This window comes from Trachemys scripta, chromosome 13 (genome assembly GCF_013100865.1).
Source record: "Trachemys scripta elegans isolate TJP31775 chromosome 13, CAS_Tse_1.0, whole genome shotgun sequence".
Taxonomy (NCBI): Eukaryota; Metazoa; Chordata; order Testudines; family Emydidae; genus Trachemys; species Trachemys scripta.
Window position 1 is genome coordinate 7,582,620 of NC_048310.1, and position 27,599 is coordinate 7,610,218.

Genomic DNA, 27,599 nt, shown 5'->3' on the forward strand with positions numbered 1-27,599 from the left:
AAGGTTTCCAGCCAGAGCCATAAACGTATGGTATGAGGCCAATATGATATCTGTGCAGTTCCCTGTCCATCCGTCTGTCCGGCATGCAGCCTGCAAAGCAAGATCAACAGTTTTCTCACATCCAACTAGCACTCAGCAGCTGATAACTTTTTCTTTTTTTTCCTTCGAGAGTCAGACTTTTCTTCAAACTAAAAAACTTTAAAGGAACTCTGTCCAAAAGCGTTAGACTCAACATGTAGGTTTTGCTAGGAGAGTTAGTGTGCTGCTTACAAAACTTATTATTTTGTTTTACTGTAGCACATAGGAGCCCTGGTCATGGATCATTGTGCTAGGTGCTGTACAAACATAGAATGAAAAGATGGTCCTTGCCTCATAGAACTTACAATCTAATCTGCTAGAAAAAAAGAGAGAGTTGGTTGGAATTTTTCACTTTTTTTTTTAAATTGCCCTTTTTAAATGAAATGTTGAGAAAAAAATCATTATTATAAAAATTGTTTATTTTTCATGAAGTTTTTTAAAAAATGAACATGACTATGGTCAAATTTCATTTACTGAACCCAGTTTTCAGTAAGAAAACAGTTTTTGGTAAATAAAAAATTTCAAATTCAATTTAAATAAATGTCAGTTTTAAAAGTATTATGGACAATTCCATGAAAATGGGTCCATTTTGAACTGGTGAAATGCAAATTATTTTGATTTTTTTTTAATCATTTCCCCATTTTCTGACCAGTCCTGTTTATTATTAATATTTCCAGAGGGTGCTGTGTGCTTTCTGTGCATTCAAGAAGGGACCATCCCTGCTCTGAGAAATTTGCAGTCTATGGGCACAATCAGACAAATAGAGTTTGGGGAACAACAAACAGGGTATTTTTGTTCAAGCCCATCTACCTGAACTGAAATGGTTTTAGGATTTAATTTCAATTAAATGGATTTTAGAAATGCCCTACAGCATTTGCAATTCAAAGTGCCGGAGAGCCAGGAAGTGAAATTAATTGCAAACAGAAAGTGAAACTGACCAACCTGGTTTCAATGCCGAACTCTTTTGAAGTACAAAAAGCAAACAAACTTTAGAAAAGTCTATTAGATTTTAAAAATTCTTTCAGTCTGACTGATCTAGGCTGTAATTCAATAATAACACTGGAATGCATTTGGTTATTCTGAGACAGAATTTTTATTTTTCTGCGTACCTAGGGGAATGGGGAAATGGAATGCACTGGAGAAGGGGCTGATGGGAACTGTAGTCCCCTGTTTTACAGAGCCATCACACTGAGTTCTTCTGAGAGGCCGCTGGTTTCCATGGGAGTTGCAGATGCATGGTCTCTCTCAGGATTTGTCCCACAGACTTTACGTAGGAGGTGTTTTCCTGTGTAAGACCCTCAGAATTAGCCCCTAGTACTTCACTGGCAAATACTGGCCTAATCCAGAATTCTGAACAAGTGGAAGGAGGTTGGCACCTCACAGGATCAGACCCTAAACACACTTTATGTTGCATCTTCTTTCTGACGAATCGTCTGCCTATGTAGCACCCTGCATGGAACTTGGAGGGGGAGCACAAGTTGCAAGAGGGAAGAGTTTGGAGGCAGCACCAGGAAGTCAGTCTGTGTGCACATGGCTGGAATGCTAGTTGTAATTGCAGCATCTCCGTCAATAGTTCTCTCAGTAAAGAGCCAGTTGAGTTTCCCAAGCATGGAGTCCATGCATGTTAGTACCCAAGATGCACTACATGAAACAGCCTCTATGTAGATGAAACCCAATTTTGAATTCCCTGATTCTAGCTGGTACCTCCATGGCACGGTAATGGACCCATCCTAAATGTGTGTGCATATATAGACAGTTTCTGATGTACCTCAGACTGTATCGGCTTCCTGCCAAGCTGAGTTTATCCCTCCATAAGTGCCTGGCCGTGAGACAGTCGTATTCCCACTCTAGAGGCAATGCCTGTATTTCCCGACCCAGCCCAGTGTACTGTTGCTGTGTATAGGGTGCCATGGTAGTTTGGGGGAAGGACTTTCAGTAGCATGGTATGCAGTAGCATCTTGGCAGAGGGTGCCCAGGCACTTCCCGCTGATCCAACCAGCCCAGGCAACCCTTCCAGTCCCTTTCTCAGGGCATTTGCAGCTCCTGTTTTCCTGCAGGTGAAACACTGGTTTAGAACCAGGCAAGAAGGTTCATCTTTCAGCATAGAGTTCGGACAACTCCTTTGAATTAGGAGAAAATCTGGGCTGGCTCTGCTAATTCCTTGTAGCAGCTGTTCAGCGTGGGCCACATTATTCCGGTGACAATCCAGGCAGCTGGCCTGGGGTCTCTTTGGCTGGCAAACAAAAGGTGACAGCAATGCTTGGCTTTTGTGCAGTGCTTGACACCCCAATGTGCAAGGCAGACAGAGGAAGGATGACCCAGCACACTCACTTGGGAGACCTGTGGTCAAGCCCATGCTCTGACACAGCTATCCCATGTGTCCTTGGACAAGTTCCTGTACCTCAGTTAATAGTCCTGCCTGGTACCTAGGGGTGTTGTGGGTATAAATACGGTACAGAATGCGATGTGCTGACACTACGGTGATGGGGGTCAGATAAGTACCTATCGCAGCATCTTACTGAGCTGTCCCAAACAGTCCAGTGAGGCCATTAAATATTGTCTCCATTTCACAAATGGGAAACTGAGGCACAAAAAGATTAAGGCACGATTTGCCACCACAGGGGCCTAAAGTTCAGCTCCCAGGTCCATATTTAGGCCCCTTAATAAGTGACCTGATCTTCAAAAGTGCTGAGTCCCCTGCACCTCCCATGGCCTTCTGGATACCTAGTTGGGAGCTCAAATAATGGTCTTGGAGCCTGACTTGATGCTCCGATTTTTATCTATCTGTCTAATCATCCTTGGCCTAAATGGCTCCCCCAAAGTGATGCAGGGTTGGGATTGGAGCTCAGGCATGTCCCTTTCTCAGCTCACTAGCCTGGTGTCTCCAATGAGGGAAGAAGAGGAAACCCCTAGGTGTCACACCCCCACACCCTCCATGATGATGGCAGACGGGACATTTCTCCAGCATCGTCATGCCCTTGATGTGGATAAGCCATAGGGGGGATTGCTCTTGAGAAGTCCCCTGGAGCCAGTTCGGCAGTGGCCACAGGGGTTGCTGCCTTCGCTGCCTCTCCCCTGGGGATGGCAGTGTCTTACCGGCATGTCGGTTCTGTCCCATGCCTGCGGATCCTTCACTGGCAGGAAGTAATGTATTGTAACACAGGTTTCCTGGATATCCTGCAAAAGCTCCCCGTGCAGGACACGGCTCCCCACCAGCTTCCAGCGGAACCTGCAGCCGTCGCTGATGCCAGGGGCCGCTCTGAGACCCGACTCGCTTGCGCTTTCCGAGCATCAAAGGGAGAGGCCGGACGGGCAGCTCTAGAGACTTGGAGGCCACTGGGCAGAGGATGCTGCATATATGAGAGCAAACGCCAAGGCCACCAGCCTGCCAACGGCCTCTGTCTCCCTTGACCTGGAGGGGCCACCTCTCGGGCCGAGAGGGGCCTTTGATTTCCATGCTCACTCAGCCCCTGTCACCTATCTGGTATCAGGGTACCACAAAGAGATGGCAGGGGCATTTTTAGCATGTGGACACCTGTCCACTGGGGACTGGCCTGAGAACCAATCCATGGAGACAGAAGAGCTGTTCCCAGGGGACTTCATTCAAACCCGGAGGCTCCATGTTGAGTTCCGGCCACTGGAGCCGTCTAGTCTGAGTAATAAAAGACACAAGTCACTTGAGGAGCAGTGAAGCCCTGAGAGAGCTCCCTTGGTCTAGCTCAGTCATAGGGTCAGCCAAGGGGTGCCCCTGCCCCTCTAGAGATACGAAAGAGGTCTTGGTTGTTGGGGATACTTAGTACAAACGCAGGAGGTGACAGGTTACTGCAGCCATGCGTCATTAGCGCTGGAAATGGTGGGGCGGGTGCGTCACCGTGACCTGTGGGGACACCCCATGCAAGGCCACACCAAGGGGTTATGCTAGGAACTAGCCCCAGGCTCTGCTAACACTTGCCGTGACCCTGATTGCTCGGTAGGTAGCCTCTGCCGCTCTACTGTAGCTAACTGCCCCAGGCACAGAAGCTGCTGTGTCATGTACCTTAGCTGTGATGCCTTCCAGCCAGCGCTCAGCCAAGCATTAGGATTGAGGAGGGAGCCTGAGAGCAGCTTCCCTGCCTCTCCTTTAACTTGCACTCGCTGCATCCTGGTGGGGGCTGACCGGTGCCTGCCTCTCCGCGAGCTCTCGCACTCATGGCAGGTTATGCCCCAGGGAGGACATCCCAGCACCATCCGCTCGTGCTGCATTCCCGCCCACCCCTTTGCAAACAGCTTGGCCTGGGCACTGCTTATCAAAAGCCTCCCGTGGGGTCCAGGGGAGGGGAGAGGCAAATCTCCCTTTATATTTCTGACGCTTCCCTGCCGATCGTAATGTCCACCTCACTGAACCGAGGGACCCTCCTGTGAGTCCGGCGTGGCAGCTGCAAATGAAAAGTGGGGGTCAGATAAAAATCACTGTGATGCTGTGTAGCTATCCCACTGGGGTCCAGGCAAATAAAAAGCCACCAGAGCCCAGCATCAGTTTAGTTTTATTGCTCCTTTATTTGTCCATAAAATTGAAAAGCCGGTTGTTTGTTTAGACGCCCCCTCCTGCTAGAAAACCCCTCACTGGGGCGGATGCAGAAAATACCCCTATGAAACTTTGTTCCACTTAGTTGCTTTTCCTATGTGGTTAGCTAAGAACTAACTAGCTAAAAGCTAAGAACCTGGTAGCTTTGGGCATCTGGCTCTTTGGAACGCATGTGCGTTGTCTCCACTGGAATTGCATCTCCCAGTGCAGTAACATCATGTATTTTTCTCTCTCCTTCTTTCAGTGAACACGCATGTGGCTGAGACTCTGGTTGGTGTGTGGCGTTGGTCCCCACTCCTGACAGTGGAATGAGCCCCTGGCAAAAGCCATCTCAGTGGTGAGTTCAACAAGAGACTCGGGAGGGCCGTGGCCTCTGATCTGCCATTGTTGTCTTAGGAAGCTGGTCCCTTCTGGCCTGAGGGTGCAGTCCATTGATGGGACAGCGTGGGAGAGGCCTGAGCTACTCCTGCCCATCTGTGGTGTGCACAGAGCCATCCCTCCAGCATCTCTCACAAGGCCGGCGTGCATAGGTCTCAGCGCCTGTGGGGGTGCTCGATCCGTGAGAGCTGGAGCGGTGGCCACTGGGCTGGTTTGCTGCCTCTCTAGTGGCCGTGCTGACGTCCGAAGGGCATACTGCAGGAAGAGCTCAGTCGCTGCTCTTGTTCTAGAGGCGGGAGGGGAGAATGCGCTGTGTGTCAGCACTCCTAGGAAGACAGCCGTTTGCCTAGAGCACTTTATCCTGACAGGCTGCCAAGGCCGTGGGTGAATTATAGGAAGATCTGAGAGACACTTAACCCAGCACGTCTGTTTCTGCAGATGATGCTTGTAAAGCAGTGAGTGAAGCCTCAAGAGTGAGCTGGATCCTGGTGTGTTAACTCCCAGGGCACCCCATACGGTCCCCATCCCTCTGGGGAGAGGAACAGATGTCTGAAAAGCAGGGATTGCTGCACCCTCCTGTCTCTCCGCTTCCTCTTCCACATACCGATTTCTGCACAGGTATTGCAGGCGCTTCCAACTTCATCTCCCATCAGCGCCTCCTTCAGGGGCCTCTTAGCTAATGCGTCGTCTTACCCGGGGTCTCCTCCCTACCCTTTGCTCCTGCTGCAGTCCACGCCTGCTACCACTCCCCATGCCACATGCTTCATGCTCGCTTTCTCCCCACTCCAGCCCTTGGCCCGGCTCCTGTGCTCCTGCCCGGCGTCTCCCGTTTCACCTTCCTTGCTGCTTCACGGTTCGCAGGTCGCTGCACATCCTGCTCTCATGCCGTGCGGTTCCTGCCCGGCCTCCCCTCTCCTGCTTCCATGGTTCATAAGTTCAGGCACGCAGCTTGGCAGTCGGCACCAGAAGGCTGTTTGTTCCTTACCCCGTTGGGGATCTTTGTTTTAAATTCAGCCAGGAAAAGGGAGAAAGCGACAGCATCCTTCTGAGGGGGGCGAACTAGTACAACCCCGTTGCTGTTTGCGCCGGCAGGGTACGGATATGGAATGCAACGTATGCTCCCAGGTTTCAGGGCAATGGGTGATCAGCAGCTAGGATAAAATGCCTCCTTTCTCCATCACTGAGCATTGCTCAAGGGGGCCTGCTGCATTATGGCAGCACTGATCCGGGAGCTGAGTCCTCGGTTCTTCGCTGGGCTCTGCCTGTGTCTCCGTGTGTGCCCTCTGTCCAGTCACTTGCCCTTCTCCCTGTCTGTGCACGCTGCGAGGATTAATTAATGCATGCCAAGTGCACTGAAGAGTTTAGACTGCTTGCTGAGGGGTGGGTGGGGGGGAGTTCTGGCAGCTGGAAGCGTTGGGGATCCGGAGAGATTTGCAGCTTGCTGGATCGGGAGTAAAAGTGCCAAGTTTTCCCTTTCTGGGGTGAGGCTTTGAGCCTGTGATATGGGGCTCCAAAAGGATGAGCCCGTTTGAAGTTGCGTGCCCCATGCAGGCCAGCCATGGGATGCATGCTGCAGGGAGCCTGGGGCATGGCTTACGTTGCCTGGCTGTGCCATTGTCTTCCTGCATGATGGATCACACACTTCCCCCAAACGTTAGGGCCCTGAAGAGATGCTGGCACATAAAACAGGAGCGCTACTTGACGGTGCAATAAACAATAAATAACACTCCGTACGCAGCGGAGTCATTCCAGGCGCAACTGCCGCACGGCGATGTCATTTTAATATTTATAAACAGTTTCATGGGCTGGCTTTGTGGAAACAGCTGGGAGCATCTATTCATTTTATTCTCCTGAATTTTAGTGCGCAAAGGTGCTTACAGCAACTGCTCCTGAGCAGAGAGGAACCAAATAATCTTCTCTTTATCTGCCTCAGCTCTTTTCCAAAGAGAGCATTAGTCCACGCAATCTAGAGAGGTGGACCAGTATCCTATTTTTGCAGCTAGTAACTTGGAACCAAATTCAGGGTCTCCTGTCTTTTAGAACTGAGAATATATTAGATTGCAGAGGCCCTGGCCTGCTGATGCACAAGCCAGGAGGTTCGGCAGTGGTGAGATTTAACTAGAGTCACGTTGTGAAATAGTTCTTTAGAGGAAAGGGAAGTCCAGAGTAAGATTTAGTACATAAATATTTTCAATATACTGGGCTGCTTGAGTGTTGCTTTGATTATTAATTTGTATTGTGGTAGCATCTAGAGACCTCTATCATGGACCAGGACTCCAGCGCGCTAGGCACTGTACAAACCCAGCACAAAAAGATGGACTCTGCCCCAAAGCACTTACAATCTATGTAATAACATGACCCGTTCATCTTGAGTTTTCCTTTGCTAGCTGCCATGCTAAGCTGAATGACACAGACTAAACTAGAACTACAACAAAGTTTGCTGGTGCCAATTCCCCCAGTGATTGGCCGGTGGGGAATGATTTATGCGGCTTTTCCAGCCAATGGTCAGCGAAAGGAGTCTCGGTCCCATCTTGCAGAGGTAGGAGGGAGCCGTTTATAACTCTGGCACTTGGCTTTTTAAAGTGTGGAGCCTGCAGCATCTTGTGGAACAACAGGGAGCATGAAAAGGAAGTGCCTGAGCAAGGCAATAACTACCTTTTTTAAAAAACAAAACAAAACAAAACCTCTCCCCTTTTATCCTCCCTCCTGACCTTGAAGGATGTTGGAAGGTGTCATGACATCAGCATTTCCCAGCCGCTTCAAGCTGGGGGGAGTGTGATTTCTCTTCCTCAGGGCGGCCTGCCAAGAATAACAGCAGACTCCAGCAGGTCGGCACAGGAAGGGAAAGGCTGGCCCCTGATTTGCAGGCAGATGCTTGGAGAGCCCGAATGCATTTTATTAAAGCGGTCTCCAGAGATGCATAAACCTTTCACACACACACACAAAAAAAAAGCAAAGCAGTTTTTCACTGAGCTATATATTTTTTTTAAATAAACTCACTGTTTTTTAGCATGTATTTGGGGTGGGGGCAGGGGGTGGGGAATCTGCTTGGGGCACAATCCTGGGACACCTTATTTAATTTCTCTTTCATCCTTATGCTGAGGCTAAGTCTTGAGAAGGGTCAAGCTCCCATAACTCTCATTGTGGGGAGTCCTGGCCCCACTGAAGTCAATGGGCATTTTGCCTTGTTTCCAACGGGGCCGGGATTTCACTCCTAGACCTCAGCTGGGGGGTTCTCAGTTCCTCTTCGGCATCTTGCCGAAGTGGAAGCTGAGTCAGAAGTTCGGGTTTGGCCCTTGGGACAGGATTTAGATTCGTTCCAAGGACATTGGAATTGCTCTGGATCAGTTCCCTGGATCTGAAGCCCCCACAAACCATGAAGAGGTTAAGGTCCAAGCTCTAGGCGTAGAGACAAATGTTGCAAACTATCCCTGTCGTCGTAAGGTTTGGTTTGGTCTCATGGACCGTGTAGAAGCCACTGAACGTGTTACTGCCTCCATGATATTCTGTCCTGAGCCAGATCTGGCGTGTTACAGGATGGGATGCCTGAGACAGACAGGTGTCCGTCAACGCCATGTTTTAGGTCTTCCAAGGGGTCTTTTTCCTCCTGCCTTCATAGGGTCAATGTTGAAGATGATTCCCAGAGAGAAGCTGGAGCGTGCCATTATAGACTATGTGCTTGACCAGACACTAGGTAAATGCATTTCAGGCCTATGCTATGATGATAAGAACCTCCCCAGTGTCGATTTTACTGAGGACATAGTTGTTGAATCAATGGATGAGGTGGTTGTGGTACGTAAAGCCCTAGAAAGGTCAGTGGCAAAAGCCTGCCAGAAAATTAACTGGGGTAAACCCCAAATTCTTCCAGTCGTGATTTCGAAGGCATTAGAGGCACTAGCATCTTAGTAAGTGACCACCCAGTGGCGATTGCTGGTGATTTCACCTACCTCGGTTCTGTTATCGATAGCATGGGTGGCATTGAGAGAGAACTCGAAGCCCGCCCTGCAAAACCAGCGTCAGTAATTGGGCACCTCTCCAAGAAGGTCTTTTGCAAACTGAGTGCCCTGATAAGTAGAGAGATGAAGCTGAGGCCATATAACATTTTGGTGGTCAGTGCCCTGGCGTAGAGGACTGAAACCTGAGCCCTCACCATGGAGATTGAAAAGAAGTTGGACACCATTCAGATGAAGCATCTCCGAATGAGTGAAAAACTCAAATGGTGCAAATTCAAATCAACTGCAGAGATCTGCTTCCTAAATCAACAGGACCACTCTTGCAAATGGTCACTCAGTGCTCTCTAAGGTATGGTCATCTGCTCTGAATGTCATTATAAACCTCCAGGGTCAACCCACCCTGAACTTTGAGATTCATCCAAGCCCCAACCCACCCTGAACTTTGAGATTCATCCAAGCCCCAATGTTGTAGTTGGAGCCGCTCTGTGTTCTAGGGTGACCAGATGTCCTGATTTTATAGGGAGAGTCCTGATTTTTGGGTCTTTTTCTTATATAGGCTCCTATTACCCCCCACCCCCTGTCCCGATTTTTCACACCTGCTGTCTGGTCACCCTCCTGTGTTCAGAGTCACTCTAAATTGTTGTTTGTACTATTGGTTGGCAGGAGCAGGTGAGCTGATGAAAATTTGCATTTGGTGCAGAAATGTAAAGTGATTGGCTGAGGTCAGCCAGACCAGGGCCCAGGGGTATGTGCTTTCAGCTGGACAGAATAAACAAGAGGTTGTGGCTGGCTGAGAAGATGGTACCTGGAATACACTAACACAAGAAGGGGAAAACATTGAATAACAAAATGAGGGGTATGATTGAGGTGTCTTCCCTCCACTAAGCCCACATTTCAGCTCCAGTTTTTAAAAAAGGAACAAACCAAACCAGCACCTGAAATGCAAAGAAGGGATTCCCAGCTGGTTCACAGACTCTTGTGACATTGTTCAGGGATGAATTTGGGTCAGTTAGATGTAAATTCCACTGCAATTTGTGTCTTTGTCTAGTAATCTATTAACCTAGGCACTTACCTGTCCTCCTCCTCCCACAACATACTGTGTGTGAATGTGAATTGGAGCACTCTAGTAACCTCCGGCTTTTTAGCAAGCTCTAATTAATGAAGCAACAGCCCGGTGAAGTAGGAAGGCGTTAATGTCAATGTTTTACAGATGGGAAACCTGAAACAGACACAGTGACTTGGTTAAAAAACGAAAAAGGAAGGCCAGTTGTCAGACTGCTAGCCAGGGACTTGCATCCAATTCCATCATGGGCTACCTGAGCAGGTCACTTAGTCTTTCTCTCAGTTTCCCATCTGTACAATTGGGGGAATAACCCCCTGCCCTGCCTCGCAGGAGGGTTGTGAGGATAAATGCATTGTCAAGTGCCCAGGTACTATCGTAGCTGGGGCTATGTACATACCAAGATAGATCGCAAAGCACTAGGGAAAGAACCCAGGAATCCTGATTCTCTAGCTCCTGTGTAAATGTATCACTCAGCTGTAGCGAATGCATCCTGCGGTTATTACTATGTAGCAATGCATGTCACGCTCCATGCCTCCTGATTTTGTATTTTATTTTCTGTGCAGACCAGCTATCTGGAACTAAAGCTTTCCAACACATGTGCTTCCTTCCCGACCCCCTCTGCTCACAGTGGAGATACTATATACCTGATTCATTCCATACAGGATTGTCCTGTATTTACAGGGCTAGCTTTCTGAGAAAACCCTCTAGATCACTTGGCCAACTGAAGCCAGAGTAGAACCTTCCAAACAAGCACTTCCACCGATTCTTACAGATAAGACACTGGCTGTAGATCGTGATCCCCTGCCCTGGTAGAAAACTTGCTGAGAGTAGGGACTCCTGGCTTGCTAATCAACTGTGTGGGCTCACTCAATCCTGCAAGATGTTGTTAATAATGAGAGCAGGCTGAATTATTCATCACAGGCCATTTGTTTAGTGAATTCCACCCTTGGGGACATCTGGTACCTCTGGAGAGTCAGAGTTTCAGATAACCAACATTCAGCTTGCATACGAATTTGGGATTCAGAGAACAGAGTGATGGGTCCAGATAGCAGGGCTTGGCCTGTGTTCTGCTGCTCTCTACAAAATACCTAACTTGGAGTTAGTGTGTAGCTAGCCTGTGCTGGGCGGGGCTTTGGGGAGTGGGTGAGGTGCAAGGAGCCTTCCTCCCTGCCATATGTACCTCTGTTGGGTCTCAGTGTGCCCATGCCCAAGGGCTAGAAGCGCAGTGGCATTATGCACTGCAGAGGGCATGGTGCAGAGAAGTGGGCTATGCCCTTTCAGAATGTAGCCCAGCTCCTGCCCTGGGGCACATTTCTAGTGGCCTTCTAGCTGAGCTAGAAAAGCCAGGATTGAGCCCTCTTTGGGGCAGGGGTAGAAACAACCTGAACATGAAACTGGCACCAAAACTTTAATTCCTGGACCCGGACCAAGTCTCCTCCAAACACCACCTTACCTGGCTTCTAACCCCCCCCCCCCCCCCCGCACACTAATGAAACGTAATCGCACAGGGATGTCGGATGCAGACAAGTATAAATGTTCCTAGGGCCATTTAAAACAGACCTGGGGGGAGGAGCATGGTGAAACCTGGCCATTTATCCAGAACTGGGGCCTCCCAACTGATCACAGCGCTCAAAAAGAACCAAAAAGGTGGAATACTCCACTTGCTGGAGTGGTGGAAACCCATTGCTCAAACACTTTAAAAGTTACTGGCAAATATAGTAGAGAGAAACTTCCAAAGAGGTAGGAATTAGCCATAGGGCTCCTGCTAACATCAGCCCCATGGCTACCACTGCCCAACCTGCTGCATCAGTTGGGAAGGTGGTAGGGAGGGGATTAGATGGGTTGAATGAGGGGGCATGGCTTCCCTCTAAGATTGAGGGGTAGGGACTACACCGCTCCCACGGTGGGCGGAGCTGAACCAGCCCACCCACCCCCCACTGGAATCAGAGGGGCAGGACAGGACGTTTGAAAGACAGGCCCTACTGCTCAGTTGTAGGAGACCTGGGGAAGGAAGCAGATGTCTCTCACCTAAAGCTGAGCCCGGTGCCCCAGACCGAGCTCTGCTGTGCCAAAGACCCAGAGGAGGTGCCGGGACTGCCGACTGACCAGTACCCTGAGGAGCTGCTGGCCGTGTACCCCGGGGAGACGGAGGAACCCAGGAGACGGAGGTACCCTAGAAGGGGTAGTAGGAACTAGCCCAGGGACAGCAGACAATAATCCAGTTGTGTTGCCAGAGTCTAGATCAGCGTGTTTTGGTGGGATCCCCACTGACCCGGTGGCGGAACCCTCTGCTGCTGTCAGGGCCCTGGGCTGGGACCCAGTGGAGAAGAGCGGGCCTGGGTCCTCCTGCCCCCCTTTGGGGGTTGGCGGCCTACTCACCTGAGATCAGCAGGCCTACTCACAGATAGGGTGACCAGATAGCAAGTGTGAAAAATCGGGACAGGCAGTGGGGGGTAATAGGCGCCTATATAAGACAAAGGCCCAAATATAGGGACTGTCCCTATAAAATCGGGACATCTGATCACCTACTCACAGAGCTCTTAGATTGCTTATTGTTCTGCCCTGCCCGGAGGGCCAGAGCCCCTAGACTGCTAATTCCCCTATTGAGCATTGCACTTATAGGCACAATGTAGTGAGGGAGATTGACAGAGAGGGACGGGGATGGATCACTACAATGAGACTGCATCTCTAATTTCAATAAGGCAGTGATGTTCACACCAGTGTTTTCACGTTAGAGGTTGTCACATTGGCACTTGCTTGTACTGTTCAGCTGTTCCTTCCTTTGTACGCATGTGCCCTTTCTTTGTGTCCGTATTCTTCTTGGGCCCAGTTCACCCTCTTATGTAACTATTTACACCAGTGCAAAGCTCCCAAATCCGAATGGGAGCTTTTCACACCCTTTTTACACTGGTCTAAATTACAACACAAGCTGCCAGGAAGTGGCCCCCAGTAACGCTCCGGTGTGATAGACTTGCCGTTCCTTTCCCAGCTGTGTCACCTCAGCACCATGACCAGCTGGTAATTGGAGTGGGTCAAAATTTCTCCACCGAAGCACTTTTCTGTCGGAAAATGAAGATTTGTTCAAATCAATATGTTTTGTGGGAATGCTTCAACAAGATTTAATTTTAAAAAATGTAATGAAGCATTTTGATAGGGTTTGCCTTTTCGGAACAGAACGGTTTGATTTTTCATTTCATAGTGACTTTTTCTTTTGTATTGTATTATAAATTATCAGATAAAGCAAAATAATATAAATCTCTAATTTAAAATAAATTAAAAATAAAAATAAGATACAACATACAATTAAAAAAGAAGATACATATATTTTGTTGTTCAAAAAAGTAACATTACAAATGTCAAAATGCAAAGGAAACAGTTAAACTGACCCATCATGGGAAATTTTGACATTTCATTTCCATTCAGAAAGATTTTTTCCCCCCCAAATGTCCAAATTCCAGTTCCAGACCAGCTCTGCAGTAACCCATCAATCCTACCACTTACCAGCATCTCTGAACTGAGGCTCAGAGAGGAACATAACAGCTGTGACTGTCATAAAGGATCTAAATTCTGTTGACTTTCAGTGCAAATTGGACACCTAACTTGCAGGCCCCTTCAGAAATCCCAAGTTAGGAGGTGTAAAATTGGAGGGGCAAGGATTAGGAGAGCAGACGATCAGGACTGGTAAAGCTACATTGAAGTGAGATGGGACGGCATCAAAGTGATCATCCGGGAGCTGACTCCTCTCATGAAAAATGTGCGTGATGTTTAATGGAGAGCGTAGCACTCATGGGTCAGGTATAAATGGGCGTAGCTCCACCGAGGACAGTGGACCTGTGCTGGTTTATACCAGCCAAGGATCTGGCCCCATATTCCAAAAGGGCTGTGAGATGGGATGAATAGACCCTAAGCTTCAACAGCCACCAAGGGTTAATGGACAGAGCAGCTACTCCCTCGCCTGTGGCTAATTTTTGGGCCAGCAACAGCTGAGATAAAAGGCTGCTCCTGGAAGAGGAACATGCAGGAGACTCCAGAGGAGAGGAGCTCCCAGGAACAGGAATCTCAGGAGTGACCGCTGAGATCACTGGGAGACCCAGTTTGTCAGGTACCCTCAGGGGACTCTCTTCAGACCGAAGGTATGAAGTGGCCCAGGGAAACCGCAACAAGTCTATGGGACAGCAGCCTCTAACTTTTTAATATAGAGTCCCTGGCTGGAAACCGGAGGAGAGGGAGAGCCTGGGTTTCCCTACTGACCCCCAAGAAGGGGAGGTAAAAAACCATGACACAAAGGGGGATAAGGACTATCAACTGCAGAGTGGGCTGATGGCTTAGGACAGGCTCCTTAGACTTCTGCTTTACTGGACTCTTTACTGCCCTGGAACTGGGCTGAGTTGTGAACAGGGGCAAGCCAGCCCAGGGTCAAAGGGCCAAGTGATGGAGGTCCCAGAGCCAAAGAGGCTGCTACACCAGGCTCAGCCTTGCAGGGACGTCCTGGCTGGTGACTGACCCCTCTCCAGGCTGGTTCTCAGCAGCTCAAGTTCAACTCCAAAGGGCTGGACCCGTGCCAAAGGCAGAGGAGGAGAGCGCAGATGGCATTTTCACCTGTTGAATGAATGGGCTTGGAATAGAAAGTTAAAACCAGAGACCATTTCCTCCTGGGGCATCTTCAGCGTCATGCTAGATGCCTTCCCTCCCTCTCAAACAATGGGCACGGGTTGCCCAGAAAACAGCTTCAGATGTTCCTGCATTAAAAGCAGCTGTGTGTGTGTGTGTGTGTGAGAGAGAGAGAGACGGGGACAGACACAAACACACACGCCTCCTGAATTACAGGCGAGTAGTGCATGGTACTCTCTATAGTAACTGTGTGTTTAAAGTCGGGGACACCCATTCAGGAATCCAATGTTCAGCTCTGCCACCAGTTATCCTTTCCATTAGTTGGTCTCTTAACCTCCTCTTTGGAATAAGGACACAGACACATAGTTCAGGAGGCTTGAGTAGCTGGCAAAGCACTTTGAGGACCTAGCAGGGAAGGTGCACTGGGAGGGCCGAGCATTAATTACCCTGAGCTCCCCTACGGGGCTATTGCGATTAGGATCTTGGGGCAGAGGAAAGAGCGAGGGTTAAATTTCCAAAGCATCTTTGCGTGGTGCGGGCCCGTCAATGGCTGCAGCCGGGGTCGCAGGGCTAATGTCCCCGGTATTTTTACTGCTTTGTAGAATTCAAAGATGGTCACTGCTGGTAATTTTTTAATAGCAGGTTTTAACAGCCACTGTGTTGACATGGCCCTTTGGCATAGGGGCTTGGCACTGCAGAGCATAGCGCTCTGGAAGCGGGGAGGGGGGAGAAAGGGGTCTTAAAAAAACCTCACACCATGTTGAAGGACTTGGCTCCCGCCTGACTCGCGGAAGAGTGCCACTGAGTGAATCACCAGCAGAGCTTCCCGCAGGCAGCACCCGGGCCTTTCCTCAAACACCCCCCCTCCAAGCGCTCGCCAGAACTCTCTCTCGCTAATTGACCCTGTCTGTGTTTGCACTGAGCTCATCAACGTGGTATCTGGGTGCCTTGGACCTGCTTAGTTGATTGGCTCTGTCAAAATCACAGCCCCCCTGGAGGGGCACAACTGCAGTTTGGCTTTTAAAGAGTCAGTAGAGTATTCCAGGAGCCTGCCTGGTTCCATGAGTCCGTACTACTCTTCTGACAAGCCAAGAACCAGACAATGTGTTACTAAAACAAAGCAATGCCTGCTCCCTTCTGAACGCTCCTAACAGCCTTTTGCTGCTGCTGCTATAGTTCATTAGTTACCCTGTGTCTGTGCTGTTGGATACTTGCATTGTTGAAATGAACAATGCATTTGCCACAGAGCTGGCAGGGGACAAGCAAAGCAAGAAGAATAATATTTGCACCTTCTATCCAAGCATCGTCAAGCCCTGTAGAGACCATGAATTACCCCTCAAAATGTCTGTGTGGGAGGGCTTATCCAGATGGGGAAGCAGTGGAGAGGTGAAGTGATGTGGGTAAACTGAGGCACAGAGTGGTTACATGGCGTGGGTAAACTGAGGCACAGAGCGGTGAAGTGACTTGCCTACGTTTGCACAGGCAGCCTGTGGCAGAGCTAGAAATAGAATCCGGGGACCTCTTGACTTCCGTGGGAGGTGTGTGCATGCAACATCTGGCTGAGCGGAATCCTATGCTACAGCTCAGGTCCGGCTCCCCCCATCGCTCAGAGAGGAGAGGAACTATGCAGCCATGTTACATAAAGCATGTGGCACTATTGTGAATGCATAAATGAGTATACGCAAAAAAGAAATCAACGTTCCTTGCAGGGGCTTCTCTTTTTTTCCAGAACAGCAACGCTGCTTTCCTCTCTCCCCCGCCGTGTGTGAGAGAGCAAAGCTTTAGCCTGACATCTGCCCAGGTCCATGTACAAGCATCCAACTATTGACTTTCCAAGGACAGCGCCAGAACTCCACCAATGAGACGCCCACCGGAGCAAAAACGAGAGGAACATTTGCCTGTGTGTGGGTTTGCCTACGGGAGCAAGAATGACTTGGTGAGTTAGGGCTGTAGAATCAGGCCCTGAACGGGGCTGGCTAGGAAATGGCACTGTGGCTTGAGTTGCTGGCCTCTGGTTGTTATGGGAGCAGCACTTTTTGATGCAGCATTTAGGAAAATGCTTCGCAGAGCAAAGAGACTGCAGCTACAATACACATTCAGCAACTTTCCACCTAGTGCCCGGACGCTGACTGCAGTCCTTCACGCCAGCGTGCTGACACCGTGCACTGAGCAAGGCCCTGCGGCGTTAGCCCACACACTCCTGCAGATGTTGCTTTGGGGTCATTAGCATCTGCCAGCTGGAAGAGAGCCAGGGGCTGAGCTGAAGACACAAATCACCCTCTTACGGCATCTGTGCAAACAAAGCCCGGGGCTTGTGTGATACTTGAACACATGACCTGGTGGGTGCAGAGATGAGCTCAGGAAAACTAGATCCAGTGCCTGGGGTCAGCTTAAAGCAAGCATGTGGGGATGAGACCAGAGCTCACAGTGCACTGGTGATCCCCACTGGCGGAGCAGTCCCTAGGGAACCTGCTCCCTCCAGCACATTTAGAGCAGTCCATATGCTGCTCTACATTACGGTGTCTTGGCCTCTGGCCAGCACCAGGATGAGAGGGTGGAACTATGGCTAAGTGCAGCCTGGCCAGACCCATATGTGGGTTTCTCAAGGCCCGCATGGAGCCCATAGGTAACTGTATAGCCCATCGCCTGGTGTCAGTGCGGGAGTCAGGACTAAGGGGACCCCTTGCCTACCTGCAGCGAGGTACAGATGAAACGGCTCTGGCTGGGGGGGTGTGAGGGTAGCTCATCGCTTTCCTCCTCCCACACTCAGTCTGGCTGTTGGTGGTGCAGTGAGTTGAGAGCGAAGCCTTCTGACCTCTGAAGATTTAGGATCACATCTGTCTCAGGTCCCGGTTTGAGTGTGTATGTTGGTTGGAGCACAGTCTCCAGAGCATATCTGTGAGTGGCACAAAGCACCGACCACGTCCCCTGCCAGCGCTGTTGGCTAATCAGCCCAGGAGACATCCAGCCCTTCTGAAAGGGATGGGGGGCTGAAGAGCTCAGGAAGGGGGTGCACAGGCAGAGCTGTGGAGTTGGGGTGGGGCAGGGAAGGCCAGGTCTGGAATAGAAGGGGAGCTGTCGGGAATGAGGCGCGTGGGTAGAGGGAATCATACTAGGTGCATGGCGCACTGCAGGTTGGTTCCGGGCAGGGCTATCCCTTTCTTTTAAAATCCACCCAGCTCCCTGCCCTGAGCATGGCCCTGTCAGGGCCCTTTCTCTCTAACTGCGTTTCCAGGTGCCCTGCGCAGGCCAAATCCATCCAGACTTCTCCGGGAGCTCCCTCACGTCTGTTAATTCCTGCTTTTAAAGGGAACCGCAGTGCGGAAACCAGCCTACCCCGAAGCACTCGCTGGCAGGTTAGGAAAAGGACGGGTCAGCGGTGATCGCTAGAACACACCGCTCACTTAGACCAGGATTCGCCACCTGAAACAGGCGTGTCCTGGCTTCTGCAAAGCCTCCCATTCAGGTCAGATATAGCGGTGGTTCTCAGTCTTTTCCATTCCTAGACCCCCCTCCCATCTAGGGGATCTACCTGGGACCCCTCTCCCATTTAACACCCTGGAAAAGGCAGGCTGGTTGTGAGCCCCTGACACCTGGTTGTGATCTCCGGGTCGAGAACCTGAGTGGGGATTATCTTTGCCGATTCTGGGAATCTCTAATCTCACCATTGGGGTGTGAAGATCATATTAACCCTAACTGGGCCCAATTCACCCCTGAAGTCAGTCCGAGTCTGGGTTAACCAGCTTGTTTGTCTGCCTGACCCTTTTCTTTTTCTCTATCCAGTGCATCACCTTCTCCTTCAAAGGCTATGTGTGACCCTGACCCTCCTCCCAGCCAGTGAGGGTCCTTTCGCGGGCAGGCTGAGGTCGCTTTGCTCCTCCCCTCCCCAGCGCTGACTGCACTCCATAATAGTTTATTACAGATTATTTGTTCCCTATTGTGATCACGTTCGAAGGCTGTTGCTGTATCCGAGTCCGATCGGCAGGACGTACATAGCGGGAGACCTGGGCAAATGGAAACAGCACGTTGGTGAGGTCAATACAGAGAGACATGCACATGATGTTTAATGGTGCTGCCCTCCAGCATGAGGACTGCTGAGAAACGTGCCTTCCCCTCCTGTTGTGAAATACAGCCATGTGTTTTCTACCCACGCCCCTTCAGATTCCAGAGAGCGAGCAGACAGATGTGCCTTGTTGGACAACCAAGCTTTCCTTACCATAAGGATGTTTGACTTGCCTGAGGCTTTGATACAAAGGAATCACACTGGACATCTAGACTGGCTAGGATGGTGAGGGTGAGCCAGCAGGAGGACTCTTATCTGGATCAGTACTGTACTAATGTCCCGCCACAAGGAGGCGCTCATCTTTTGGATAAGTTGCAAAACCAACCTCCTTCTGGCTTACTGGTGGTCATCCAATGGCCTTATGCACAGGACTAAGGTGATTAACTCAAGTGTCCTAAACTTGTTCCAGTCCGGGGTGTTACCAGTCCCTCCTGCACTTTAGTTGCAGGAGCTGCTCTTTATTTCACTTCCTGAAAACTACTGCATACGGTTGCTGTTGCTTTAAACAGTCACCACATCCCACCCCAGAAGTAGCTGCATTTCAGTGATCTCTGTTTACCTATTATTGTAACAAATCCGTGGCCACCTGCAATGTCATGGCTGTCCTTATGCCGCACATCACAGGCATTTGGAACTATGCAGTGACATTGAGGCTAGAACAAAAGCCAAGGCCCCTACCAATTGAGCTAACAGAGGCTCTCCATTGGGTTTAGCAGTATAGGGCTGGAGCGGGGTGGACACCCGCTCCTGCCTGGAAGGGCTGCAGCTCTAAAAGCTGGGCTGACTGGGGAAGCGGCCGCAGCTGGGCCACACCCCAATCAGGCGACAGCTGGCCTGTATAAAAAGGCTGGGAGCCTGGAACTCAGCACTCTCCTCTCTGCGTTCAGGGAGAGAAGGGCCTGGCTGCAGGGAGCCTAACCAAGTGCCTAGAGTGGAGCAGGGCTGGGGAAAGGCCAAGTGAGCTCTGGCCTAGGAAAGCCCCAGGCTACAGGTCTAGGGTAAGGCCAAAGGGACACTTGGGTTGCTGGAGGCAGCCCATGGGTAGGCAGAGGCAGCAGATACAAACCCCTTTGCCTGTGATGAGTGGCTTATACTGCAGTCTGCCCCGGGGCAGTAGCCTAACACTGAGGTGAAGTGGGAATAGTGGGTGGGAGTTCCCCCGGGGGAGGGGAGACCCAGAGCTGTGAGAGGTTACTGCCAGGGGGCAGCACCCCAGACAACAGGACACCGGGTCCGGGAGAGACACGGGGGCCAAGCAGCAGCGGGACACTGGCCTGCAGAGGGCGCTCCAAGGCTGGAAACGAGCTAATTCCTGAGACGACCAGCAGGAGGCGCCGCAGGGATGAGTCCCGCCCCCTTACAAGGGTCCATGACCAACCCAAGCAGTTCTGAATCCACCCGCTAGAGAGCTGTGCTATATGCAAACATAACCTAATGGAATGAACTGAGTGGCCTACGTACCCCTGGACAGTAGGCTGAGCTCGCTCGTCTAGCGAGTGAGGTAATGCTTTCACAAGAGGAGCAATACTGCCTTCAAGCTTTCAAATCAAACCGTCTTCATTCATTTCCTTAACAGCTTGCCTGTCCCAGGCTCTATTATCTTTTTCCCAAGCTTCTCCCTGAGCTGTCATGCCAGCAAATAGCAGCACCTGTTTACTGCTATTTTTCACCTCTGCTGGAGTTCAGCTTTCGCTCTTGATAAATATTAATGGGTGACCTCCCGTTACCAGTTTGCACTAACGAAAGATGCTCTTTGTGTGCTGCCTGTCCCAATCTCTGGATGCAGCCGGTCTGACTGAACTGCGGGGAACATGAGACACGGTTCTGTGTATCGTGTTCCTGGGAGTTACCTCTTCCGCTAGCTAACTTTCTGTTTTGCATCATTTGGGACAAGCTAATTCAGATTTCACATTGTATTTTTGTAGGGTGGCCTGCTCAGAATAGTGGATTTGCAAAGCTAGCAAAGATCTGCTGCCTGCATATATCTTTTGGGCTCACACACCATCAACAGAATCTGCCCTTAGTTACATCTTACACCGGGACTGATTCTCAGCTGCATTGGAGCTCGTATCAACGTTTACACCCGTGCAAAGGTGGATGTGAAACTCTTGCAAACCAGAATGGCAGCCTTGGTACACTCATTTGTACGCGTGTAAACAACCCATGGTAAAGGGCAGTGGAGGACCAGAGCTACAATAAGTTCCCATATGAAGGCGAAATGGGAAGGTAATCAGGTGCCACAGATCTCTCTCAAGGCAGGTTTTTAGCCTGCAAAATCTTTATTACTGGTGGTGATCATACACAAGCCAGCTTGAACCCAAACTGATTCTCCCTTCCCAAGCTGAGTTTTCCAAGCTGGCCAATAGAAAAAGCACTCTTTACATTGGGAAACACTTTGAAATGGGTTTTAATTACAACTGGTCAAATATTTTCCATCAAAACTTTTTGACATCAAATGCCTTTTTGATGTCAAAGTGTCTGTGAAATGTTTTCCTTTTGGTCAAAAATGTTCATTTTCAATGACAAATTTTGAAATGCAAAATTTCAATTTTCTCCCCAAAATGTTGCTTCGTTTAAATGTGGGGGACTTTTCTCTCACTTTCCCTCCCCCACCTTTTCATAGAAAGATTTAAAAGAGAGCAAGTGGGGCAGGGGTTACCCACAACAATTATTTTTTTTTAATTAAATCATTTTTAAGTCAGTTGAAAAAAATTCAAAATGTTAAACAAATATAATTTCTTTTGAAAATTTGTCATGAAACATACTTACCATTTTTTAACCAGCTCTAGTTTTAATAATAAACACAAACCAAGTGCATGTATTAGCCATTTGGAGAAAAAAAAAAAAAAGGCAAGAAAAAGATTGCATATCAGAGTTCAAGATGATTGAAGTTCGGACCAATCATCAACCTATTACCCATTTAATAGATTGGCATGCTAGGTACACTAGTAGCACAGAACTAGCCATCCGGTGACAAGGTTCTAATCCTCGGTATGCATTTGGCTTCCTGTGAAACCTCAGGCAAATCAATTTCACTCCTCTGTGCCTCAATTTCCCCATCTGTATAATGGCAATAATCATCTCTACCGCCTAGTGGTGTCGAGAAGCTACGTTAACGTTTGTATTTATCAGCACGAATTCTTATCTTGGCATATTTATCAGGATTCTCTCAGCAGTTTGCATATATCGCGGTTTGAAATTGGTCATTTTAAGTGGTGCGATGTATTTCTAGAGGGGTGATGATTTTATTCTTGATGTTTAGAAATGCAGTTGTAGATGCTGGGTGAGCCATTCTGAACTTGAATATGGATCTGAGCATGTAAGAATGAATTATTTTAAACTGATTTCTTCAAAAAGTGGTACTTTGTCTATTAGGAATAATTAAAAAAAAAAAAACTACTCAAACCCCAATCACTCCTACGCTGTATCAAAGTAAAATACACATTCACAGCTGCCTCCAGCTATTAAATCATCCATTTCCTTTACTTTTCCCAGTTGGACTCTGTATGTATTTGGAAAGGAGTTTTGATGAGTCTGGGAACTGGTAATTACTGTGGAGTCTTTTACAAGGTTTGACCTTGGTATCTCTCTGTGGCATGGACCTCGTTACTGCCCTTCCTAGCTTCATGGAGTGTATCCTCAGGGCATGACCAAGTAAGACCGTACTGGGATCCCCATTTTACAAGTGAGGACTGGGCGGACAGAATGCTGAAATGACTTGCCCAGGGTCACACAGGAAGTCTCTGTCTGAGCTGAGAGTTGAATCCAGGCATCCTGAGTGCCAGTCCACTAGACCATCCTTTCTACCCCTTGATGGGTAGTCACTGAGGATGACTGGGAGTTTTGCCATTGACTTTGGTGAGGCCAAGATTTCACCCTGAAAGCTACCTTCTAATGGTTGTGCCGGAGTCTGTGTAAAAGGACTTGGTGTCTCTCTCTCCAGTTGCTAGTGGATAGGTGCCTGTACTGCAGCTGGCACTGAGGGGCACCGTGGTGAGTGGTCAAACATACCAATAATCAAACCTCAGGAGCACATGAGAACCCATTTTGCCCCAGCCCCAAACAGATTCCATCAAAAAGGCATTGCATCTCACAGCACAGCACTGCCTCGGGCTTGTGTCTTAAATTATACATACTTTTGAATTGACTAGTTAGAGAAATAGTCCGTTTTCAAACAACATCCCAAGAGCAGGATTACAGAGAGGGGGTGGGTTGGGGAATGGCCACGCTGACTCCAATGTAGTGCGGTGTTTGAAATAGGCTTTAATGCACACTCTGACTCATGGAACAGCTGGAAAAAATAAGCAGTCCGTAATTTCCATATTAACCGCAGTATACTAGGAACAGAGCTTAGGCAGAAGATGCCACAATGGTGCTAAAAGCCTCTGCTACCATAAATCAGGCCAGCCGCCTTGGGGAGTGCTTGTTGGTAATGTGGTATCATTCGCATACAGCTCCAACAGTGTGTTAGGTGCCATCACTGAGATAGGAAAGCGAGATCCTGCCCCGAAGAGCTTCCGTTCATACATAGAAGCTGAGATGTAACAGGAAGCCGTCTGATCCAACAACAATGGTGATGGTAGGGCCAGATCCCCAGCTGGTGTAAACTGATTTAGCTCCATTGGCTTCAGCTGCAGAGATTTCACACCAGCTATGGATCCAGTCTTATGTGAATCATAGAATATCAGGGTTGGAAGGGACCTCAGGAGGCCATCTAGTCCAACCCCCTGCTCAAAGCAGGACAAATCCCCAGTTGTTTTTTGTTTGTTTGTTTGTTTTACACCCCAGTTCTCTAAATGGCCCCCTCAAGGACTGAGCTCACAACCCTGGGTTTAGCAAGCCAATACTCAAACCACTGAGCTATCCCTCCCCGCTGTCAGTTCCGTGAGGTTGGGGTTAGCTTTAAAAATGTGTACGTATATTTTAGTGCATTTATATTCCAAATGCCCACTGCATGCTGAGTTTAGAGACCGTCTTGTTGTTCTGTGTCTGTACAGAGGTTAACAGAATGGGGTCCTGGGCCATGACTCAGGCTCCTGGATGTTACCGCCGTACAAACAAGAATTTCAAATTAAGGGCCTGATACTGCTTCCTTTAAAATCAATGGGAGTTTGGCCAGAGGCTTCAGAGAGAGCAGGGATGGGCTCTACGATCTGCAGCAAAATTCTCCTCTGTTCTATCACAGAGACAGCACCGAAGTTGATGGGGGGGGGAGGGGAAGGGATGCTGCCACCCAAAACGAGGGGAGTGTTTAGCCTGCCATGCTTGTAACCAGAAACCATGTTATTGTGGGTACTGAATGGCTCAGGGGATTGATATTGAGTATATGGATCACCAAGCACCGGCTTGGATGCATTCATATCTGATGGCCACTCCAGTCTGACAGCGGTTCAGTGGCCTACACAGAATTATGATGATTATTTATTGCAGCGCATAGGAGCCTAGTCATGGACCGCGACCCCATTGTGCTAGATGCTGTAGGAAGCCTTGCTCCTGAGGCCCGTCACATCAGTCACCCCCATTACAGATGCCATCCTTGTCCATCACAAGAGAGACTGGCAATCGAGACTAGTTTATCTTGCTACCACTACAGAGATCCCTGTATGTCAGGGCGGAGGACCATGTGTTGTGTAGGGACTTGTGCTAGCTATGTCCATCCGGTGGCTAGTGGATTTCAGCTACTCGTGTCTTCAATCCCCTTTCCCCAGCTCTAAATTCACTTTCAAACGATCCAAAGGACCGCTTTTGCCCACCAGACTGAATGGAATTGCTGTGGAGAATCCTGTTTAGAGCCTGCTGGAGCCGCGGCTCTCCCCTGAGGAGGTGCTGGCGGCCAGGGCAGATGTTTTCAGTCTTTTCTGAAGCTGACTGAGAAATCCTCTCTCTCTCTCTCCCCCGCTCAGCTTGCGTTTTGCAAACAGCAGCCGCAGGAATAAGGCCATGCAGAGTGATAAATGAGCTGCTCTGCCCAGCTGCATCCAGGGCCCCGGAAGTGGCCTCTGATGCCTGCTGTGTGCCTGTGCAGTGATGCACTGCATGTGCCGGGAATTGGAGATTCACATTTCCCCCTGAAAACAGAGGACTACAAACAGCGTTGGCAAGGAGCCAGAGTACAGGACCAGGAGCCAGGTATTGGGGTTCTGGGCCATGGGCTTTCTCTGTTGCCTTGGCACATCATGTAATTTCTCCGTGCCTCAGGCTCTCAATCTGTAAAACTGGACTTGCTTGGAGAGCTCGTGGGCATATTTTTTTTCAGGCTGATGATTTATTTACTGAAAAATGTGGTTTCAGGTTTTTTAAAACGATCTGTGAATTCGGGTCGAATTTGGAAAATAGTTTTGGCTGGGGGGGACCCCAAAGGGTCGAAACATTGACTTTAGGTGTGACTTAAAATCAACAACAGGGGGAGCAATCAAAAACAAGATGAAACATTTAATTTGGGGGGGGGGATTATTATTTTGGTGAGGAAAAACTAAAAAATTGTCATTTTGGGTCAACCCTGAAATATTTTTTTTTCCTGAATTTTTCTATTCAGCCACTGAACTGAAAAAATCAATTATTCGCCCAACTCTCCTTGCCTCCCTGTGAGAAGAAATCCATATTTGTACAGTGCTCCAAAATATAAGGATCTCACTTGATATTAACAGGAGAGGTGGAAAGATCTTGTGCCATCCAGAAAATACTTTTATTCATGAAGGGAAAAATGAGTATGCAAATTGAACTGAATAACCATGTTGATGGAAGCTTTTCCAACGTTGGCAACTGGCCGTAATAACACAAGGGGCTGGGTAGTGACTGAGCACTGCTGCCCTCTAGGAGCGGGAATCACACCTGCCCATGTGGGTGTCATAGTTTCCATACTGCTGAGAGCTCGTGAAGAGTCTCGTTTAGCTGAAGTGTGCTTTTAGAGCACAAGGATCTGAATTCTATCCCTGCTGGTGCTGTGACATTCTTAGTACGGCATGTGACACGGCAACAACTGTGGAGTCCTGAGTGGCTTTGGATTTTTAGACTAGTAGCCATACTGAGCACTTCTCTAGTGCTTTATGTTTTCAAAATACTTTCCATATATTAACTAGTTCATTCACATGGCACTCTTGTCGGGAAGGTAGCTAAGTATGATACGGTGAAAAATAGAAAGAAAATTATATTGTGGTAGCTCCTGCAGCCCCAGTCAGGGATCGGGGCCCTGTTGTTCCAAGGGCTGGATATGTGATGAGGATGCACAAAGTCTAGAAACAAATAAAGCTGTAAACTACTCTAGGGGTATGTCTACACTACGAAATTAGTTCGAATTTATAGAAGCCGGTTTTATTGAAATCGGTTGTATACAGCCGATTGTGTGTGTCCACACAATACAATGCTCTAGGTGCTCTAGTCGGCGGACCGCGTCCACAGTACGAGGCTAGTGTCGACTTCCGGAGCATTGCACTATGGGTAGCTATCCCAGAGCTATCCCACAGTTCCCGCAGTCTCTGCCGCCCTTGGAATTCTGGGTTGAGATCCCAATGCCCGGATGATGCAAAACAGTGTCGCGGGCGGTTCTGGGTACGTGTCGTCAGGCCCCTCCCTCCCCCGTCACAGCAACGGCAGACAATAGATTCGCGCCTTTTTACCTGGGTTACCTGGGTTACCTGTGCAGACAACATGGAGCCCGCTCAGCACAGCTGAGCTCACCGTCACCATATGTCCTCTGGGTGCCGGCAGACGTGGGACTGCATTGCTACACAGCAGCAGCTGCTAACTGCCTTTTGGCGGTAGACGGTGCAGTAGACTGGTAGCCTTCATCGGTGATCTGGGTGCTGGCAGCCGTGGGGCTTGCCTTTTGGCAGTAAATGGTGTATTATGACTGTTAGCCGGCCTATTACAAGTCGGGTCATCGCACATTAGCAGAGTCTTCCCTGAGCAGCAGCTCGTGCAATAGGCCTGAAGACCATCGTCATACACCGCCCCGTATTTGCTGCCAAGCACCCAGAAAGATGCCGAGGGCTATCAGTCACGCTGCACCGTCGTCTTAAGATGTAAAAAAATAGATTTTCTCTGTATTCATTTGCTTCCCCCTCCCTCCGTCAAATGAATGGCCTGCTAAACCCAGGGTTTTCAGTTTGATCTTTGGGGGGACCATTCTGTGTGACAGGTGTTTGTGTCTCTCCCTGATGCACAGCCACCGTTCTTTATTTTAATTCCCTGTGCCTGTACGCCATGTCGTCACTCGGCCCGCCCTCCCTCCTTCCCCTAGGCCGTCAGATACTACGTTTGCGCCACAGCTCGAGCCGAGAAGCGGTTCGCGCCTTTTCTTTGAATTCTGGGTTGAGATCCCAATGCCCGGATGATGCAAAACAGTGTCGCGGGCGGTTCTGGGTACGTGTCGTCAGGCCCCTCCCCCCTCGTCACAGCAACGGCAGACAATAGATTCGCGCCTTTTTACCTGGGTTACCTGTGCAGACAACATACCATGGCAAGCATGGAGTCCGCTCAGCTCAGCTGAGCTCACCGTCACCATATGTCCTCTGGGTGCCGGCAGACGTGGGACTGCATTGCTACACAGCAGCAGCTGCTAACTGCCTTTTGGCGGTAGACGGTGTAGCATGAGTGATAGCCGTGGGGCTGGCAGCCGTAGGGCTGCATTGCACCAGCCCCTTGCAGGCAATGGTATATTATGACTGGTACCCATCGTCGTCGTACTGGTATGGCTGTCAATCATGGCCACCTGGGCAGACATGCTACTGTTTCGATGATGACGGTTACCAGTCATAATATACTATTTTCTGCCAATTGCCCAATATTGTCCGCTAAGCACCCAGAAGAGGCCGAGGGCGATGCTGGGTGCTGGCGGACGTGGGGCTGGCAGACGTGGGGCTGCATTGCTACACAGCAGCAGCCCCTTGC

At 49.4% G+C, this 27,599-nt stretch overlaps 1 long non-coding RNA gene across 1 annotated transcript in view; it reads left to right on the top strand.

The window, feature by feature from the left end:
- The window catches only part of LOC117886775, a 65,720-nt gene that overhangs the window by 32,264 nt on the left and 5,857 nt on the right, over positions 1-27,599 (top strand). The window contains exons 2-3 of the long non-coding RNA XR_004648050.1: positions 4,887-4,979; positions 24,614-24,839. This is a non-coding gene — a long non-coding RNA (uncharacterized LOC117886775). The remainder of the gene's footprint in view (positions 1-4,886; positions 4,980-24,613; positions 24,840-27,599) is intronic.